We start from the raw sequence: 7,287 nt of genomic DNA on the forward strand, positions 1-7,287 counted from the left end.
GGGGGGGGAGGGCGCAAGGAGCGGTGGCTAGGTCACGGTCAGGCCGATGCCCTCTCTGCTCTCTCTCTCTCTCTCGGTGGCTGTGGCTTTTGTCACGCAGCACTAGCGCCAAAGTACCAGTGGCGATGCACCGGGGTATTACCGGCAGTATTAATATCAGTAGATAACAGCGGACTAGAGATTGATCCTGGGATAGGGAAGCAGCGTGCTGTCCGTTGGAGCGCATCGTGGCCGCCATTACAAAAATTCCTATTGGACTATTCAGTTATTCACGAGGGGTCTCTCCCCGTGCATCCTGATGAGAACAATGACCGTTGACTGATAGGATTTGAATTTGAGTCTGTGGGACGAGGAGCCCCGCAGTCCCAGCATGCACTGCGCGCGTAAACACGTGTCTGACAGATGTGTACGAGGAAGATCTTTTTTTCTTTTTCTCTTAGCATCCGGACCTTGAACACGTGCGCTTACTTAATTTTCACTGGAAATCTACTCGGCCAGGATCTACTTCGTTATTTGTTCTCGTATTTCACTTAAAACGATAACTCGTAACCTATTTAAGGTTATCGGACTTGTCAATAATTCGATTGAGAAATTACAAGACGATATGCTGCCGAACCAAGGACGTATCTCGTAATATCTCTGTAACTCTGTCCAGGCGTGCTCCACTGTCTTGTTTATTTGGTACTGTACAAATGAAATCTAAGCCCACGCTCGGCTCTGCGTATAATTACCCAGAATTCCATTAACTCGATTTCGAATGACACGTGGCGAAAGGTGACGATGCGACGGAATGCCGATTGCGTGACTTTAAAGCGCAATACGCGAAATTACGTGATTTGTAAGTATTACGTGGATATTATAAGTTCGATGCAGCAGGTTGTCTCTCGATTCTCTAACAAGTTGGCCTTTCTCTCTGACATTTGAGCAGTAAGAGGTTACGTGTTTCTCCTTCGTCTTTCCTTCACTTTGCAAATCCAAGGACGTCAATCCTGTAGCTGCACGGACTTGCCTTCTGGACTATGAACGCTTGGATATTAATATATTTTTTTTATTCTTCACTTTTCCCTTTTTTTTTTACTTCCGTTCTCCACGGCGCTCGGATATGCCCCTGTAAACAATTGTCGATCCTTGCTAGCTAGATGGCTACCGTAAGACTCCGCGTATACCTGGTGGCCGTAACAAGAATCTGAAATATCTCCGACGGACCTCGAAGCGATAAACTGGGCATTGCGAACGAAGGAAAAATAACGTGGCTAGGAAACTGGAATAACTGTACCTTTCGATAGGCTTCTATGTGATCGACGACCTCGTGGGATTTGCTTTTGCGAAATGCATCGAGTTTCTTGTGCGTGCGGCTGAAGAAATTGTAAAAAGTCTCGTGGCCAATCGTGCCTCGAGAAATTACCGAATCTTAACAGTCATACGTGATCGGACACCGTGTCGCTGCATATAAGTAACCGAGTCACATGAAAAATTAAATTTAAAAAAAAAAAAGTAACAGCAATGTAAACGAATATCGTATTTTTGAAAAATATAAAAATTTCAAAAGTCCAAAAATATTTTTAAAAAAGTCCAAAAAAATATAAAAGTATCAAAAATATTTTCCACGGGCCTATATCGTATTTATGTGACGACCAGGGACGTACACACGAAATTCGGCACCCGTTGCGCTGATGGCTTCAATTATGACACGAGATCCGCCATGCCTGGGACTGGCCTATTGGGAGCGGAAGTTTGTGCACACAATACTAGAATTCTAATTAGCGACAGTTTGCGGACAGTGTGGCGTAACGTGCTCGCGCACTCACACGCACCTTGCGAATTTCGAAAGCGCGTTCAATTATTCCCCCTTGAGAATTCGCCAGTCGAAATATTTTATTCGCAAATTCACGTAGGTGTACGCTGACGCTCAATGCTGTCAACAACTTGATTTTGACAACGTCAGATATCCACGCGCTATATAGACATACGTATACGACATTAATACACACGCTTGATAAATCCAGTTGCACGAATGTGAAAGGGAAACTAGAATACTGAAAAATCATAGGCGTATCAGTTGTTCCGGCTACGCTGTAATTTTGACAAGCCAAAAAATATATTGATATAAGAAAATAAGAATTTAAAAAATTGGAACAGCTCGTATATGTCAGTGGCCTTGACGAAATTTGAAAAAAAAACGGAAACAGCTACAGAGCTGTATAGCTATATATAATTGTTAAAAAATTGTAATATCAAGTGACGTATGTCATTTCACTTTGTCCCCTCCAACTACAATTCAGACCTAGGATTCTGATGTTATATAAAATGTATGTATATCTATATCTAGTATCTGTGTACATGTATATCTGCCGGCCTGTTTTGGAAGATCTCCTAGGGCATTGTGCTAGCCGTCACGGAGTCTGCAGTTCCACTGTGGGCCTCTCTAAGCAGAAATCCGTATTAGGAGAAAATCCAGTAATCACATCAGTGCACATATAAGGCGTCGATGAGCAGCGCAATGCCCGTAGCGTTGGCACCTATCGTATCGAACAGAACGAAGCGGCAGTCTAATAAAAAGTGGAAGCCAAAGAGAGCCAAAGGACAAGAGGCTGCAGAACGTCGGACTCAGAGTGAAAATAATTCTCGAATACGAATGCAATGAGCCAACTGACAATTGCCTATGACGCAGCAGTACACGACACGTCAAATCCTCAACTTGCACCGTACCTTAATGACGTCACGAAGAAGACTTCGCGAAGACCCAACGAGGACGTCGCCACAGCCAGACGGACGTTTCACGAGCCAACGAAAAGTAATCCCGAACTGAAATCTGCGGGAAAAAAGACTCCCTAAGCCCAATTCCGTTATCAGAGTCCGCCATGTTGAATTTCATACCGTCGTTTTAATTTCCTTAAAATTTCCTAGAAGCCGTTGCACCAGCGACGACCGTTCTCGTTGTTTCGCTATTCTTTAACCCGCGTCGGAATGCCAACCCGTGGCGTCCCGTTCCTTCCCGTATATCCAGTATGTCCAGTGTTCGCGTGTCCAATGTTGCTCGAGCCAGCACAGTGTCCCATGCGTCGCAGAGACTTCTTTCTCGAGTGAAGTTAGCAGGCATTTCACTCGAAGCGTCATTCCCGGGAAGTCTCCCTCGAAACCGTTAGGATAATGCTTGGCAAAGTCAGCGAAGCCACATGCAGACCGTACTTATGTATAATCCTTGATGCTGGATGATGTACAGGGCTGCCCTACTCGAGCGTATCGCTCTGAAATGTCCAAGAAGAACACGTGCACAGAACCGAAATGACTTTTACTTCTGAGAACGTGTTCCAGGGGATCATAACGAAGATAATTAAAAATGTGATTCAACACTTTTCAACACGTCCCCTCCCCCTGTAATAATTTCCCATACACTAACAAACACTGAAAAAAAAACATTTTTCACAATCCAAAGAGTCAGCAAAGAATTTTGAAAAATAAAAAAATTCTTAGTCTCCCCAGCGATATCCTTTGCTGTGCCTCTCAGTTGAATAACCCTGTACAACAGATACTACACGCAGACATCAGAGGGGGACCAGAGAGGGCTGCGATACGCGCTGTGCGATAGCGGATCTAATTATATAGTGTAGAACGAATGACGAATCGTTACAAGTTCAATAGTCTGGTACGATTAAGTATTTTTGACCGACCCTCCCACGCCGGCCGATCCCAGCGAAGCCAAACAAATAAGAGTATCGATTTTATTTACAAAGTCGTCAGATTTAATTGGCAATCGATATACCCACCGATCGATAAAGTAACTCGTACTATACACATGGCCGATCAATATATAGCCTGACTCTCCCCTCTCGCCCCTCCAGGTTCATCCACACGTCCTTCCCCTTCCCCAATCTCGCACAGAAGCACAGTTCCCTGTCCGATCTAAAATCGACAGAAAAAGTAGGCCGTTCGAAGAAGCAGGAAGTAATTATTTTGTTTTTTTTTTTTGGATTCTCCAAGAAGATGCCATACGTTTGGAGTCTGCTGCATATCTGCACCTTGAGGAATGGAAGAATGTATCCTTGGCCGGGCAGCCGGTCGACCGGCTCCTACCGTCTCTCTCTCTCTCTCTCTCTCTCCCTCTTCTCTTCCCTCAGGAATTCCTCAAGGAATTGCAGACTGCAAAGGGTTCTCGAACTCGGCAAGGCCCAAGACCTCCCTCCCCAGCTCTATGGCCGCATGTCTGTAATTGCCAGCGCATCGCGCTGCAAGCTGCTACTGGCAGCGACAACACCGGGATCGCAGCGAAAGAGACTCGGTTGACTCTGCGCTGGGATCATCCATCATTGTTAGGGACGAGGATTGATCCTGAAGTTAACTCGTTACACAAGTTGACAAGGAGGCAGCGCAACTCGAATCCCAAGTATGTTTTGAGCCCGGCGAATACAGGGAAAGGGGTCAAGAGGGTCATCACGAGTATTATTACTGGCGTGACAAAAAACATTTTTTTTTTTTCCAAAAAATCTGAAAACGTAATTAAAGAACTGACTGACCTATCTGTTTAATGAGCGACAGATTGGTTTTTATGGGTCGCTTATTCGATTCGATTCACCGTCGGTGTCTTCGCGTGCCCGGAGTATAATTACTTTTTCGTTTTCTTTTGTTTCACTTCCTTCTTCTTTTCCTTCGACAAGACTTTCTTGCGTCACTTGGACGCGCAGCGGATCTTCAGGGAACTCGGTTGTCGCGAAAGGTAAAATTAACGGTGCCTCGCGCGAGTTTCCCCGGTTCCTTTGAATTTTCATGCGGAACGCGACTCGAACAGCCGTGAAAATTCATCGAACCGAGAATCATCGTGGCTGCGCGAATCGATCTAATTGGTAGCGGGTGCCAGCCTGCTCTTTCTTCCTGGTATAACGCAAGTCGAGATCAGGTCGGACAAAGCGTTTCGATAGAAAGCATTATCGTCAACGATATTTCCCAGCATCCCTCGCGCCGACTTAAACGACTAGCTATATAAAATATTTACGGTAATAAAATTCCCTGAGATCTCGAGATCAGATATATATATATATATATATATATATATAACCTTGAGAAAAGCGAAGCGCAGAGATTATCCAAAAGATACAAAGGATGAGCACCTGATAAGACATACGGACGCTGTAAACGTGAAATTGCTGCGATCAAACGGCTATTCGATGGAGAAAATGTTTCTACCCGTACACGGCATCTTCTTTTTTTGTCCTACAGGCCGAGGGAGTCGCGTATGCCGCATTCTTGGGTGGAAGGCTCATCGGGCAGGAAACTTTCTCATCGAGTGCATTGCCGTCTTTTCTGCGGACTTACAGGGAGAGAGAGAGAGAGAGAGAGAGAGAGAGAGAAAGAGGGCGCAAGAGAGATAGACGGGTCGCGACTGTTGTTGCCTCTCTTGAAACCGAGAGTGGCGGATTGTCGAGTAGGGAGGAATGTTATTAGTCAAGATTTTCATGCGACTGGCCGCTCGGGGCACCGGTGTGCGTCAATTCTTCGCCAGGAGCGGCGGACGTGATAAATTGTTTAAAAAAGAGCAAGTTGCCAAAGCCTATGGATGTTGAAAACAAAAAAAGGAAACCATAGAGGAATAAAAATCATTAGGGAGATAGTGCCATTCGAAAATTTAAAATCCGACAAGGTTTAACGGACAAAGAACATGGGGACGGAGATCAGGGAAGCCATCGTGGGTTAATAATGCCAGCGGCGCGGCAGTTGCGCTGAAATTCACGTAGTCCGTAGACTTAAGGATTATTTTGGGATTGGTCTTGGACGGAGGCTTTACCGGTTATTTTGGAATTCGAAACGACGGCGACACTGCGACATGGCGCCTCGGAGTTTAGACTGCGCCACGAGCTAAGACCTAACCTCAATTACGTATCTTGTCTCCTTAATCATCCTCATGTATGTGTGTGTGTGTATATATATATATATCGATTTATTTCTAGTTACTTCGCATTACTCTCGATTATCGTGGATAATCAGTGTAGCTATAGATTATGGTCGGGAAAAGAAAATTCTCAAAAATCCTCCATACCATGAATATAGAGCCAGTTCGTAGTAACTATCTTCGAGCGGATACGAAATATAGTTGAGGGATAGGGTTCGCATGAAAAGGAAAAAAAAAAAAAAAAAAAATTAAAAGAAAAAAGGAAACTGGGTAACATCATACGTTCACCAAATACCCATGTGCGGAAATACTATAGAAACCGGTCCACGTAGGACACCTGAATCCCGGTGTTCCTTGCCATACCATACCTTACCTGACTTTACTTGGCCTATCTTATACACTGTGTACGGTGAAAGTTCATCACGTGTTCGGTAGGTACGCGTACACCTCTGTACCGTCACGTATGGCAACGCTCTCATAATTTAAAATGTTCATGTCCAAATTAAGACTTACTTACTCGCTTACTCGCATTAACTTTATTTCTTGCTTTCTTATTGTTCCGCAAGATACTCTTGTGTCACTGGACGGAATCGAATCTGGGGCAAATAACAAATCGGCAGCTAGCTACGTAACGGAGGAGAAAAGTCGTTCCTGCCATAGTTAAACGTTAATGCTGGATATGGGAAAATTCAATAGACATTTTTTCGAATGCATACAAGACGACACCGATAACCATCGAGTGCACCGGAAATCACGTATGCAGGGCCGGAAGTTCTGCTGTCACCATGGTAGGTTTTCACTGAATTTCAGAATCCTCAATATGCTACCACATATACACGTGTAACAGACGTTGCTTGGTGTAAAAAAATATATATAACCTGAACAAGGAACAAAGTTTTGGAATGAGGAAAATTTTTTTGAATTTTCCAAAAAAAATGTCTGAACAAGAAAATCTGACGATTGTAAATTGGCTGTTATCGGGTAACTCACTAATTATCGCACACTGCACCATTCCCTAGATACACTGGTAATTTTCAGTAATTAACAGTTTTACCCTACGCCGATAATATTCCGTAAAACGTGCTGATCCAGCCTCCACTAGTTACTACACTCGTACTTACGTCACCGAACGCTTTGACGAATTCCTCAGGAACGTCCATCCACGTTCCGACTCCATCGCGGCCGATCATTGTAATTGGCCTTTCTTTTTTATTTTTTTATTTTTAATTCTCCAACCGCTTACCTGAAACAATCATCAGGTTCCTGTTAATGATGTATTTCTAATAATCCAAGAATTCACAAGAATAACAGGATGCTGGTCGGATGACAATATATTACATAAAAAAAAAAAAAGGAAGCGAGAGGCTAAAGGTAGAAATATTGTTGCAAGGAGACATACATGG

General features: G+C 44.0%; 1 protein-coding gene across 7 annotated transcripts in view; it reads right to left on the reverse strand.

The window, feature by feature from the left end:
* Window positions 1–7,287, reverse strand: part of LOC107267402 (autophagy-related protein 23) — a 31,301-nt gene that overhangs the window by 15,352 nt on the left and 8,662 nt on the right. The window contains exon 3 of one of the 7 annotated variants that reach the window (XM_025084596.1): window positions 7,006–7,127. The exons of 5 other annotated variants lie outside the window; for them this stretch is intronic. The gene's annotated coding sequence lies outside the window, so the exon portion shown is untranslated. Of the gene's footprint in view, window positions 1–2,709; window positions 2,735–7,005; window positions 7,128–7,287 lie in introns of those variants that run through there. One more of the 7 variants, XM_015739078.2, reaches the window with a different exon arrangement.

The sequence above is a fragment of the Cephus cinctus genome, unplaced genomic scaffold, assembly GCF_000341935.2.
Source record: "Cephus cinctus unplaced genomic scaffold, Ccin1 Ccin1_scaffold0401, whole genome shotgun sequence".
Lineage (NCBI taxonomy): Eukaryota > Metazoa > Arthropoda > Insecta > Hymenoptera > Cephidae > Cephus > Cephus cinctus.